This window comes from Cebus imitator, unplaced genomic scaffold (assembly GCF_001604975.1).
Source record: "Cebus imitator isolate Cc_AM_T3 unplaced genomic scaffold, Cebus_imitator-1.0 Scaffold386, whole genome shotgun sequence".
Taxonomy (NCBI): domain Eukaryota; kingdom Metazoa; phylum Chordata; class Mammalia; order Primates; family Cebidae; genus Cebus; species Cebus imitator.
This window is the reverse complement of record NW_016107701.1, coordinates 1,805,143-1,819,968: the sequence shown is the minus strand read 5'-3', so window position 1 is coordinate 1,819,968 and position 14,826 is coordinate 1,805,143. Positions and strand designations below refer to the sequence as shown.

Sequence of the window (14,826 nt, the reverse complement as noted above, 5' to 3'; positions counted from 1 at the left end):
CCATGCCCAGCTAATTTTTTGTATTTTTAGTAGAGACGGGGTTTCACCATGTTGACCAGGATGGTCTCGATCTCTTGACCTCGTGATCCACCCGCCCCAGCCTCCCAAAGTGCTGGGATTACAGGCTTGAGCCACCGTGCCCGGCCTTACTTTAATTCTTATAAATTAAAAACACACATACAATATAAACCAGTCAGTTAGGCATGGATATGATAACTATGAGATTGACTAACCCTGGGAAGTGGCAGGACCTGCAAATGCCGTAATTTCCTGAATTTTTCCTCCAGAACTACTTTCATGTGACTAACTCTGTTTCCACTCTTTCATACTCTTTCTGTTTACATATTTCCCCCCACTGTCATGTTCCTAACCTCTACATTTTAATCTCTCTGCACGACTGATTTTCAGCTTTGCTATTCTATGTGAGCACTGACCCCAAAAGGGACTTCCAATCTGTTTAGCTACTAGATGATGATACAGAATAGAGAAATAAACATAACATTGAATTCATATAACTGTATTAGCCTTTTACAAATCAGATCAACCATGGCAATGAACTCTCACCATCCATCTTTTGGCTCATTAATATTATAAGCAAATCTATTCCTCTGGGTAGGCATTAAACATGAGAGAAATTAACAATGCTGCACTAATACAATCACAACATCAATAATTTATAATCTGAGAAAAGAAACTGGTAAACCACATTTTAATTAGACAGGTTCATCATGACACATTACTTATGTGACATTTTAAAATTTGTTCACACTATAATTAATCCACACAAGAAGTTTGTAATAAATCATAACCAGATACATTATACCAGCATACTTTTCTCTTAGTGTATTTCTTCCTAGCCTACTGGACATTTGTAAGAATATCCCTGGGGTCAGATATATTCATACTCATTCATTTACCAAGCTGTACAAGTATTTTTAAATATATTACTTTAATATGTTACCAATGAGAGAACAAGTTATTCAGTAAACAAATAAATGGCTGAAAATATTACTGTGTATTCATGGATTTCATATTTGCTTCCAGGTTGCAATGCATGGAAAGGTAGAGAGTAACTTAGAAATTAAAATCTGTTAAATTCAGGAACATGCTGGATAATTTTAAAAGTTGGAACAGCTATAAAGATGTAAAACCATGTTTCATTTGGGAAAAATAAAAGTTCCTAATAAGAGCATTTAAAATGTGAAGATGAATTTCTATCACTTGTGTTTTGACAGATCTTAAATTCATTATTGTTAATGTGCTTTCTTTTGGCAACAGCTCTAGTGATGAATCTAGTTCTAAAACGCATAAGACATGCTCAACCCTTTGACATTCATCATGTTTCTTTAGCAAGTTGGACACTTGAGAAGAAGTGCTATTTAACCAGTTGTCTATGTTCAAAAAAAAAAAGCAAATTTTAAAAAATACTCATTAAAAAGTACTCCCACATACATTAGCATGCATCTAAAGATAATTTATTCGGAACAGATATTATCCCAATTTATAGTTGAAGATACTAATATCAGAGAGGTTTGGATTTGCCCAAGGTCACAGAGTTTTAATTCTGAAAAACTTCCAATATCATCTTTAGCTTTTATACCACCATACAACTGCTAGCATTGGAGCAAATGCACTTTGTTTACACTGGTATCACTAAGCCATGGAGCAGTGTCTCACACCGAGTAGTTTAATGAATCTTTTGTAAATGAATGACCAGAGAAATGATTGAATGTCTGAGTCACTGTTGGGTTCTGTAAGAGAGATGATTTAGCTACCCTTTGGCAGGAAATGAATCCTTGCAGCTCATTACAGTGGCAGCTACAGCTCTAGAGATCTCATAAATTTTGAAGATTCCTAAAACGTAAACACCTGAACTCCCAGTTGTAAGCTTCATTTAGAAATTTCCACCTCTTCTATGTGTGTCAAGTAAAGTTGGATATAACTATGAGATGTTTCACATAAGCCTCATGGTAACCCCAAGGCAAATATCTATAGTAGATACAAAATAGAGAAAAAAAAAAAATCAAAGCATCCTACTACAGAAAATTACATAATTACAAAGAAAGACTGCAAGAAGGAAAGAAAGGAATAATCTACAAAATATCCAGAAAACAATAAATAAAATATCTACAGTAAATCTTTACCAATAATGACTTTAAATGTAAATGGTCTAAAATTAATAAAATATACAGAGCAGCTACATAAAGTTAAAACAGACCCAAATGCACACTGCCTAAAAGAGACTCATTTCACTTGTAAAGAAACACATAGACTGAAAATAAAATGATGAAAATAGATATCCCATACAAATGGAAATCAAAATAGAGGAGTAGCTGTTTACCAGATAAAATAGCCTTTATATTCAAAACTGTAAAAAAAGAAAATATAACAATTCCCATACAAATGGAAATCAAAATAGAGCAGGAGTAGCTATTTATCAGATAAAATAGCCTTTATATTCAAAACTGTATAAAAAGAAAATACAACAATTATAAATACATAAGGACCACTCAAAGTCAGAGCACCTAAACATATAAAGCAAATATTAACAGATATGAAGGGAGAGATAGACAGCAATACAATAATTGAAGGAGATTTCAATATCACACTTTCAGCAATAGGAAGATGATCCAGGAGAAAATTAATAAGAAATTGGACTTCACCTATACTTTTTTGTTCACCTATACTTTCAATCAAATGGACCTAAGAGATATATGTAGAACATTCACAGGATACATATTCTCCTCAAGCCCACATGAAACATTCTCCAGGATAGATCATATGTTAGATCACAAAACAAGATTAACAAATTTAAGATTAAAAATATATCCAAATCTTTTCTGACTATAATGGTATAAAAGTAGAAATTCATAACAGGAAAAAAAGACCTGGAATATTCTCAAATGTAAGAAATCAAAAACCATGCATCTGAATAGCCAGTGTGCCGAAAAAAAATAAGAACTTATAAGGAAAATTTATAAATATATAGAGATAAAAATGGAAACAAAGCATACCAAAACTTATGAGACACAGCAGAAGCAGCTGTAAAAGCAAAGTTTATGGCAATAAACATGTATATCTAAAAGAACAAAGATCACAAATAAACACATCAACATTACACCAAAAGGAACTAGAAAAAGAACAAACTAAGCCCAAACGTGGCAGAAGGAAGGAAACAGTAAGGATGAAGTATTGAAATGCGAGTTAAAATATTAACACCAAGACAAAAGTATGCCAAATTGCAGGGTCTTTATTGCCAGCAACCACGGAGGACTTAAATCTCTCCAACCCATGGCCCCCAGCTCAGGGGGAGCTGGGCTTTTAAGCTGAAAAACCACATCCTGGTTTCAGGAACAAGAGGGTGGGGGGATGCAGGGCAAGTAACTTTACAAAAGCTTATTCTGGCAAAGGCCAGCAATTCTGGCTGTTACTGATAAGAGAAGGCAAGCAGTTTTACATAGTGGGCATTTCCAGAGCAAGCTAGCACCTTTATTTACAGAAGCCAAAGTCAGCAGTTATTGCAAGGAGAATGGGGCAGTCGTTACAACTTACTTTTTGGAAATACAGCGTTGTCTTATAAAAATGGCATTGCTCAGGTTCTGGCTCTAGGCCAGCACAGGATCAGTGCAGAAATATATCAAATGAGAATAGAAAAAGTATAGAAAAAATATCAATAAAACAAAGAGGTGGTTTGTTTGTTTGTTTCAAAAATAAACAAAAGTGAAAAATCCTTAGCTACACCAACTAAGGCAGACAGAAGATTCAAATAAATGAAATCGCAGGCCAGGCACTGTGGCTCATGCCTGTAATCCCAGCACTTTGGGAGGCGGGGGTGGGCGGTAATGAGGTCAGGAGATCAAGACAATCCTAACACAGCGAAACCCCACCTCTACTAAAAATAAAAAAAAAAATTAGCCAGGTGTAGTAGCGCATCCCTGTAGTCCCAGCTACTCAGGATAGTGAGGCAGGAGAATTGCCTGAACCTGGGAGGTGGAGGTTGCAGTGAGCCAAGATGGCACCGCTGCACTCCAAATTGGGCAACCAAGTGAGACTCGGTCTCAGAAAAAAAAAAAAATCACAGATTAGAGAGGAGACCCTACAAAAGATGCCTCAGAAATGAAAAGGATCATAAGGGACTATTATAAACAGTCGTATGCCAACATTAAATAACCTACAGAAAATACGTAAGTTTCTAGCAACACACAACCTAGTAAGATCGAATCAAGAAGAAACAAAAAGGTTCAACAAACCATTAACAAACAAAGTTGAAGCAGCAACCATTTACTGATTAGGAGATCCCTTCCCCATTGCTTGTTTTTGTCAGGGTTGTCAAAGGTCAGATGGTTGTAGATGTGTGGTGTTATTTCTGAGGCCTCTCTTCTCCATGAGTCGGTGGGTCTATTCTGACAAGAGTACCGTGCAGTTTTGGTTACCGTAGCCTTGCAGTACAGTGTGAAGTCAGGTAGCATGATGCCTCCAGCTTTGTTCTTTTTGCTTAAGATTATCTTGACTATACAGGATCTTCTTTGATTCTATATGAAATTTAAAATAGTTTTTTTTCTAATTCTGTGAAAAATATCTATGGTAGTTTGATGGGAATAGCATTGAATCTAAAAATTACTTTGAGCAGTATGGCATTTTTATGATATTGATTTCTCCTATCCATGAGGATGAAATGTTTCTTTGTTGGTGTCCTCTCTTATTTCCTTTAGCAGCCATTTGTAGTTGTCCTTGAAATGGTCCTTCACATCCCTAGTGAGCTGTATTCCTAAGTATTCTCTTTGTAGCAATTATGAATGGGTGTTCATTCAAGATTTGGCTCTTTGCTTGCCTATCATTGGTATAAAGAAGGCTTGGGATTTTTGTACATTGATTTTGTATCCTGAGACTTTGCAGAAGTTGTTTATCAGACCAAGAAGTTTTGGGGCTGAGACAATGGAGTTTTCTAAATATAAAATCATGTCATCTGCAAACAGAGACAACTTGACTTCCTCTCTTCCTATTTAAATACGCTTTGTTTCTTTCTCTTCCCTGGTTGCCCTGGACAGAACTTCCAATACTATGTTGAATAGGAATGGTAAGAGAGGGCATCCTTGTCTTGTACCAGTTTTCAAAGGAAATCCTTTCAGCTTTTCCCCATTCAATATGATTTTGGCTGTGGGTTTGTCATAAACAACTGTTATTATTTTGAGATATGTTCCATGCAAAGACACACAAAGGCTCTAAACCAAGGGATGGAGGAACATTTACAAAGAAAATAGAAAGCCAAAAAAAAAAAGAGTAAGGGTTGCAATTCCTAGTCTCTGACAAAACAGACTTTAAACACAGATCAAAAAGACAAAGAAAGGCATTACATAATGCTAAAGGAAAAATTCAACAAGAATAGCCAAGTATTCTGAATATATATGCACCCAAAACAGAAGCACCTAGTTTCATAAAACAAATTCTTGAGCCTAAGACTTACACAGACACTTAGGCTCCCGTACAATAACAGTGGGAGACTTCAACACCCTACTGTGAAGATTAGACAGATCAAGGAGACAGAAAATTAACAAGGATATTCAGGACTAAACTCAGCTCTGGATCACATGGACCTAGTAGAATTCAACAGAACTCTCTACCCCAAATCAACAGAATATACATTCTTCTTAGTGTCACATGACACTTATTCTAAGATCAACCACATAATTGAATTAAACCACTCCTCAGCAAATGCAAAAGAAATGAAATCGTAACAGTCTCTCAGACCACAGGGCCATCAAATTAGAACTTAGGATTAGAAACTGACTCAAAACTACACAATTTCATGGAAATTGAATGACTTATTCCAGAATGACTCATGGGTAAATGATGAAATTAAGGCAGAAATAAAGAACTTCTTTTCAACCAACAAAAAGAGACAACATACCAGAATCTCTATGATACAGCTAAAGTAGTGTTAAGAGGGAAACTTATAGCACTAAATGCCCACATAAGAAAGTTAGAAAGATCTCAAATCGACAATCTAACATCACAACTAAAAGAACTAGAGACACAAGAGCAAACTAATCGAAAGGCTAGCAGGAGATGAGAAATAACTAAGATCAGACAAGAATTGAAGGAGATAGAGACATAAAAATGCTCCAAAAAAATTAATGAATCCAGGAGCTAGTTATTTGAAAAAATTAACAAAATAGATAAACCCTAGCTACACTAATAAAGAAGAAAAGAGAGAATAATCAAACAGACACAGTAAAAAGTTATTAAAGGATATATCACCACTGACCCCTCAGAAATACAAACTCAGAGAACACTATATTACCTCTATGCCAATAAACTAGAAAGTCTAGAAGAAATGGATAAATTCCTGGACACATACACCCTCCCAAGAATAAACCAGGAAAAAGTCAAATTGCTGAATAGACTAATAACAAGTTCTGAAATTGAGGCAGCTGATTTATAGCCTACCAACCAAAAAAAAACCCAGGACCAGACAGATTCACAGATCAATTCTACCAGAGTACAAAGAGGAGCCTATACTATTCCTTCTGAAACTATTCCAAACAACTGAAAAGGAGAGACTTCTTTCTAACTCATTCTATGAGGCCAACATCATCCTGATACCAAAACGTGGCAGACACACGACAAAAAATATAAAACTTCAGGACCATATCCCTGATGAACATCAATGTGAAAGTCCTCAATAAAATATTGGCAAACTGAATCCAGCAGCACATCAAAAAGTTTATCCACCACAATCAAGTTGGCTTCATCCTGGGATGCAAGGCTGGTTCAACATATGCAAATCAATAAACATACTATATAAACAAAACCAAGGAGAAAAACCACATGATTATCTCAATACATGAAGAAAAAGCCTTTGACAAAATTTAACACCCCTTTATGTTAAAAACACACAATGAACTAGATATTCATGGAACGTATCTCAAATTCTTCTTAAACTTTTCTAAAGCTTAGAACTAGAGGGAATACTGTCAAACCCATTTTTGGGGCCAGCATCATTCCTATGCCAAAGCCAGACACAATAAGAAAACTACAGGCCACTAAGATGAACATAGATGGAAAAATCATCAAGAGAACACCAGCAAAATGAACTCAAGAACACATCAAAGAAATTACACATAATGACCAAGTTGGATTTATTTCTGTCTCAACACTGTTTTTATCATGAAACAATGGTAAAGAGGCTAAAGAGACAACTTAAATACTGGGAGAATAGATTTACCAACCATAGTCTCTCTTAAAAGGTTAATACCTAAAATATGTAAGGAATTCAAACAACTCAATAGCAAAACAAAATAATAATCTGATTTAAAAATAGGTAAAGGACTTGAACAGGCTTATCTCCAGAGAAGACATAAAAATGGCCAAGTATATGAAAAGGTGCTCAACATCACTCACTAGTCATCAGGGAAATACAAATCAAAACCGCAATGATTTATCCCCTAACATCTGTTGGGATGCTTGTTATGAAAAGGCAAGAGATAAGTGGTGCTGAGGATGTAGAGAAAAGGAAACACTTGTAAACTGTTGGTAGGAATGCAGATTTAGGTAGCATTTTGGAAAACTTCACAGAGCTTCCTAAAAGAAATTCAACGTAGAACTACCATACAGTAAATCATGTAGAATTACCATAGAAATCCCTCTTCTGGATATATCCCCAAAGGAAATGAAATCACCACCTTATAAGGATATCTGTGTGTCAATGATTATTGTAGAACTATTCTCAATAGCCAAGATAGGGAAAGCGACCTAAGTATCTACTGATAGAGGAATGGATAAAGAAACCATGGTATACATATACAACAGAATACTATTTGGCCTTAAAAAAGGAGATCCTGCCATTTTCAGCAACATGGGTAAGTTATGTTCAGTAAAATAAGCTAGATATAGGAAGACAAATACTACATGAACTCACTTATATGTGGAATCTTAAAAACATAATCATAAACACAAAGCAGCAGAGCAGAAGGGTAGTTGGGAAAGGTACAGGAGAAATGGCAGATGTGGGCCAAAGGGTATGAATTTTTTATTTACACAGGATGAATACGTGTAAAGAATTAACATACAGCATAAGCAGCGTAGCTGGTGATATTGCATTGTATGCACTGGAAATTTGTTAAAACAATAAATTTTAGATACTCTTACCACACACGCACACACATACATGTCAAAAGGAAAGGTGACTATGGAAGATAATGTAGTAATTTATTAAAGTATTTGACTGTTATAAGCACTTCACCATGCAGATATACACGGAAACATGTTGTACACCTTACATTTATACAATAAAAATATTACTCATCATTATTACTGAAAAATAAAATTATTTTTCATAGAAATTGTTAAAATATAAATTATATTAAGATAACTGTATACATATTTTAAGCATTTCTCAGTATTAATTTTTAACGATGAATATTAATAGAACCCACATAAATAACTACTAAAAATAAAAATATCTGCCCCATTCTACTGAGAGATCTTCAGGGAAAATATTCTATTAGTTCAGGTTAATTTTTTTTTAGCTCTATAATTTTTGTGGACAGAATTGCAAGTCAAAAAAGAATTTGCCTATGAATCATCGGTTATTTCAATGTCCTAGGCATCTCTAAAAATAAGCTGCCAGACAACCTGAACTTGGAAAAGAATTGAAAATTTCCCCATTCAGATGTATTCTTTTTGTTCGCTGGTAGCTGTAGGAATTTTTAGAAATCAAGTTGCATTCTAGATGTTCACCTCATTCAGTAGTATGGATGTCATGAAAATGTTCCCTTATTTATTTGTATGCCTAATCATTAAACTGCAGTATGAAGTAAATACTCAGTAATTCACTTGAAATGCTCCTCTGTAGTTACTGCAAATTTGAGTGTGGTTATTTAAATGTCACCCAATGAGGCAGAGTAGGATGATTACCAACCACCTGCCCATCTAATATATTCCTCTTGAAAGGCACCAAAACTCATGTGCTTGCAGGTAAGGAGCATGATATAATTATTTCATTTTACTTTAATAAATCATGCTTCAGTTTACTACTGCAAGCCAGGGAGGATTGAAGAGAAAGTGGAATGGACTAAAAACTCTGAGAAATAAAGCACAGCTAAGGAGACAGCCAAAGAAGTTGTAGTTCTGAAATTGGCTGCTTTTTCTCAAACACTAAGAGACTTTCTTTCTCATAGAGATTAGCTAATTTTTCTCACAAAGGTGGAAGGGGACATTTGGGAATTCTGCAACCAAGTCCCACACACCGAATGGCTTAAAACACAGAAATCTTAGCTGGAACTACAGACATGCACCACCACACCTGGCTAATTTTTGTACTTTTAGTAGGGATGGGGTTTCACTATGTTGGCCAGGATGGTCTCGAACTCCTGACCTCCAGTGATCCACCTGCCTTGGGCTCCCAAAGTGGTAGGATTACAGGCATGAGCCACCATGCCCAGCTTTTTATTTATTTATTTATTTTTTTTTTGAGTTGGGGTCTACCTATGTTTCCCAGATAGGCCCGCAAGCGGTCCTCCCACCTCAGCCTCCTGAGTTGCTGAGACTACAGGTGAGCGTCACCTTGCCTAGCATGATTTTGTCACCACAAACCTCTCTCATTTCCTTTCATAGGAAGTCACTGAGAACCAGAAAAGCTTGAGCCAAGAACCAGGGAAACTGATATTTGAACTCAGTTTTGTTTGGATGCCAAACTTCTCTGTGCCTCCTTCTGTGAAAATTGGAGGTGGCAAGATACAGTGGCACACACATATAAACCTGGCACTTTGGAAGGCCTAGGTGGGTGGATCACCTGAGGCCATTGCACTCCAGCCTGGACAACAAGAATGAAACTCTGTCTCAAAAAAAAGAAAGAAAGAGAAAGAGAGAGAAGGAAGGAAAGAAGAAAGAAAGAGAGAGAAATAAAGGAAGGAAGAAAATCAGAGGCTTTGGTCCCTTAGTCTGCCATACTCTGGAGGAATTCTGTCCCTGCTTGAATGTGATCTCCTTGAGGCAAAATCTGGGTCTCCTTCCTCTTGCATGCCCGCTCTGTCCTGTCTGTCCCACACTAGCTGTTCAATGACGGCTGGGCCATGTAGAGTATGGATTTGAGGCATCCCAAGGCTTGGAGTTGTAGAAGATGTGAGTGAGAAGCCTTGGAATGCTCTGCCCATCAGGAAATGTGTCTATCCCAGAGTTCAGCCGAGAAGCTGTGCTCCCTCCGAAGCCTACCTAGGGTAGGCTACCTAGAGCTCCCCTACCTAGGGTGCAACCTTAGATGGCCAAGTACATTGGCTCAATATTTGCCTTGAGTAGCTGGGTGCAGTGGCTCTAGCCACTGTTGGATCTGTAATCTTAGCACTTTGAGAGGCTGAGGTGGGAATTCAGAATATTTTAAACGTAATATCTGAAATGTTTTGAGTGTAACACAAAATTTGAAAGCAACTTTTAAAATTAGATGTAATTCCATTACATCAATATAAAAAATTCCCTCATGGCAAAACACAGGAAGCAAAGCCAAAGGACAAACAACAAACTTAAAAGCAACAGTATAAGTCATATCGCCAAGAGCTAATTTGCTTAATATAGCTAAAGCTCCTACATATCAATAATAAAACAGTAACCACATAACAGAAAAATAGGTAGCATATAGGAACAGTGAGCGCTCAGAAAAAGAATTACAAATGACTCATTCGCATGAAAAGATGCCCAAACTCTGTAATAAGAGATATATAAGTTAAAAGTCAGAATAAAATAACATTTTCACCAATCAGATAAACTCTAATAGCACTCTGTACTGTTGAGTGTATAAGGAAACAGGCACACTAAAATCTTGCTGGTGAAAGTACATACTGATAAAATGTTAATGGAGAACAATTTGGAAATGTGGGAGATGATGTATTTACATGTATGTATTATGGACTTCAGCAATGATATAAGAAAAGTGGCAGGGACTACTAAAGCATGTTACATTCAGTTGATGGAGTGAATACACTACAGCCATCACAAAGAATGAGGCAGTCCCATAAATACTAAGATGAAATGATCTTTTAGATACCCAGGAACAGCAGGTCTTTTTTCTTGCTGGCTTCACTACTGATAGAGTCATCTTTGGTAAGGTAATGCAGAACCTCTAATTCAAGAATGTGACCTCCCATAAATACTGAAGAATTCAAAGCTACCAACTGGGGAAAGAGCTGCTTATAAAGCAGTGTAAAAATCTACAAATTACCGAGAACACAGAACATCCTGCAGAAAACTGTAACTAAAAACATCCAAAATGGAATTCTTTACTGCACTTGCACGCTCACCTGTCTCATCATCCTACCAAATCTGCTTCTTTTCCTCCTCAGACAACCCCAGGTAACAGCACAGAGAGCCAGACAGCCTTAAACACCATGTGAGCTCAGGATGCTAAAAACAGCCAGAGGGTGATTAACTCATGAATCCCCAAATGCGTTCTCAGATCATCCACAGGGACCAAAAAGCAGAGAACTTTTCCAAATGCACAGAAACAGAAGCAGAAAGCAACTGATTTAATCAAGACACCACAGAGATTAAAGGTAAGCATCTACTTACCACGTGAATGAGTGTTTTTCTCATTTTTATCTCTGTCTTAACCAACTATACAAAATTCCTATGAACTGAGAAAAGATTTATTATACTCGCTGTCAAGTCAGAGGTACTAGATTAACTGAATCCATAACTGCTAAACTATGAAACACAACTAAAGGCTAAACTATGAAGCTTCAGTTTTATTTCAGGCAACCTCCTGACATAAACACAATCTAGATAAAAAATAAAGCTCAACAACATACACACATCCCCAGAAAATCACACAGAACACCAATACATAGAAAGGTGGGCCTGCTTCCTATCCACAACACTGTCAAGCTTGCTCTGGTAAATGAAAGCCAGGAAGCTCATCCCTGAACAGGATGAAGAGGGATGAATACAAGAACAAGGAAGCACTTCTATGAAGAGAGTTTGGAGTGTGTCTCTGTGTATATATGTACTCACATTTTTAGTCTCTTAGGTGTGTGAAAGGAAAATAAATCTTGGGGCCCCTAAATCACTAAGCTAAAGGGAAAAGCCAAGCTGGGAACTGTTTAGGGACAACCTGACTGTCACTGAGATAAATGCATAGCTGACTGCCTCCTTTGGAAAGTCTATTCAAAAACTCAAAGAATGCAAGCATTCCTCTCTCTCACCTATCTGTGACCCAGAAGCTCCTTCCAGCTTCACGTCTCCTTCCTGTCTTTGCTTCAAGTTGTCCTACCTTTCCGGACACAACCACCGTACTTCTTACACACGTTGGCTGATGTCTCACATCTCCCTAAATGTATAAAACTAAGCTGTGTCCTGACCATCCTGGGCACATGTCATCAGGACTTCCTGAGGCTGTCTCAGGAGCGTGCATCCTCAAACTTGGCAAAATAAACTTTCTAAATTAACTGAGACTTGTCTCAAATTTTCAGGGTCACAAATAATACCAGCAAATCAGGAGACCTGGTGAAGGGAAAAAGAAGGTAGTCTAACTTCATTATGACTACAAAAATGAAACTGGTATATCCATACAATAGGATATTACTTAGCAAATAAAAGGAAAAGAACTACTGACACAAAAAGCACCATGGATGAATCTCAAAATAATCACATTGAATAAAAAAAGCCAGAAAAAAAGAATACCTACTGTATGATTCTATTTATATATTAGTTAGAAAATGAAAACTAATCTACAGTTACAAAAAGCTTATCAGTGGTGGCCTGTGGATCAGAGGCAGGAGGGAGACAGTACTGAAGGGTACAAGGAAACTGTTGGAATGACAAGAACATCTATTATCTCTAGTGGTGACAGCTTTATGGCTGAATACCTGTGAAATTTTCTAACTTTACACTTTTAATATGTGCAGCTTGAGTGTCACTTGACTCCTCAATAAAGCTGTTTAAAAGTTTTTGATAAAAATAAGTTAACATTGACCACCAATCGGGTTAAACTGAAACCTTACAAAATGAAGATTATTTTCACTTTCAGAAGGATATCTGATCGCAGTTACATATCATGCTTTGTGGACAAGCAATTTCAGAATAAATACAGATGTCAAATACTTAAATGTCTGTATTTCTTCCCATTCATTCTTTTCATGATTTAAAAGGAGCTAAAGCATTTTACAAAAAAATTCCATCACTTCAAGTTTCTTAGAGAGACTCTGAAATTCAACAAACATTAAACTTTTTGGAAAAGACGGGACCTTAAACACCATCCTGTCCAACTTTCTCAATTTAAGGAAGTAAACTTAGCCCCTCCCCTTATAGGGAGTTCAGTCTCATGGCTTTAAAGGCAGCTCTATGTTGCTGACACCTACCTTTGTCATTTGAATCTTGACCTCTCCACTGAACTACAGGCATTTATTCCACTGCCCACTAAACCACCTCAGTTGACTATCTAATAGGTATCTGAAACCAATTGTGGCCAAAAGGTATCTTCTGATTCCCCTCACCACCGACTTCTCCTTCAATTTTCCCCATCTTAGTAATTGAACCCTCACACATTCAGTTGCTCAACTAAAACCTAGAAATCAACCCTTGACTACACATCTCCTGCCTTCCACATAGAATCCACACTTAAGTTCTTAGCTCTGTCTGCAAAGTATATTGCCAAAGCTGGCCCAGGCTCCATCTACACAGCTACTATGACTTCTTACCCGGACAACAGCTCTGAAAGGTCCCCATTTCCTCTTCCGCCTCTACCATTCAGTCACTACACAGTAGCCATAGTCATGAGGCCATCAATTCCCAGACCTAGAACACTCTACAGACTTGCTGCCATCATTAAAGTGACATCCTAACTCCTTATTCTGCCCTAAAAGATCAAGGCCCTTTCCACCTCTCTAGCCTCATCTACCACTATTTCTTCTCTGGATACATTCCAACATTTCATACTGACTGTCTCCAACACACTAAACTCATTTCCACCCCAAAGCCAATTCTTCCCCACTTCCATACCTGGAATGCACACAGATACTTCACCATTCATATCTCAACTCAAATAACATCTTCAAAAGCTTCCCAGACCTCACAATATACAGAGGCATCCCCTGGTGAGAAGCTGGTGGTGAGAGGAATGAATCAGGAGCCCTTTGGCCACAATAAGTTTAGAAATGTGTTAGGTATTCAAGTGAATATTTAATTCACTTATCATAGACCCCATTTTACTGATGTTACGGTACTTATCACTATCTAAAATTATCTTGTAAAGTTCTTTACTTATTATATATGCTAATAAAATTCATTTATTCATTTACATTCATTCATTCATTCCTGCTATGCCTATCAGAAGCATTAGCCCAAATAAGAACTGTGATCTTTTCTTATTTCACTTGAAAGCATTCATTTCCGGGTGCCTGGTACTACTGGTTAAAAAGTACCCATGTGCATTTTTTTTTAAGTCTATTTTAGTTCTTTTTTAATTCCAAAGTGTGACGATTGGGTTTCCACACTCAAACCTGTGTGTGAACCTTTTTACAACATCAGCACATTACCAGTCTGACGTTTAAAAATAAAGGTCAATTTCAACTGTCCTATTAATTTTACAAGATTCCAAATCTTTTTCCTTAAACCTTTTTACATCAGTACATTACCTGTCTGATGTTTAAAAATAAATTTCAATTTCAACTGTCCTATTAATTTTACAAGTCTTCAAATTATGCTTCTAAAAAACTGAAAAATTCAACTACTGGCCCACCACATTGTTATGAGATTTCTATTTGATATAATATCAACTTATCAATTTACATGAATGTTGTTGATTTTGAGATTGCATGGCCTGTCACTATAATTGTACAC

The 14,826-nt window shown here is 36.7% G+C and overlaps 1 pseudogene; it reads left to right on the top strand.

Moving 5' to 3' along the window:
* Nucleotides 1-14,438: 14,438 nt before the first annotated feature.
* LOC119468161 lies at nt 14,439-14,532 on the top strand (annotated as a pseudogene).
* The last annotated feature ends 294 nt before the right edge of the window (nt 14,533-14,826 follow it).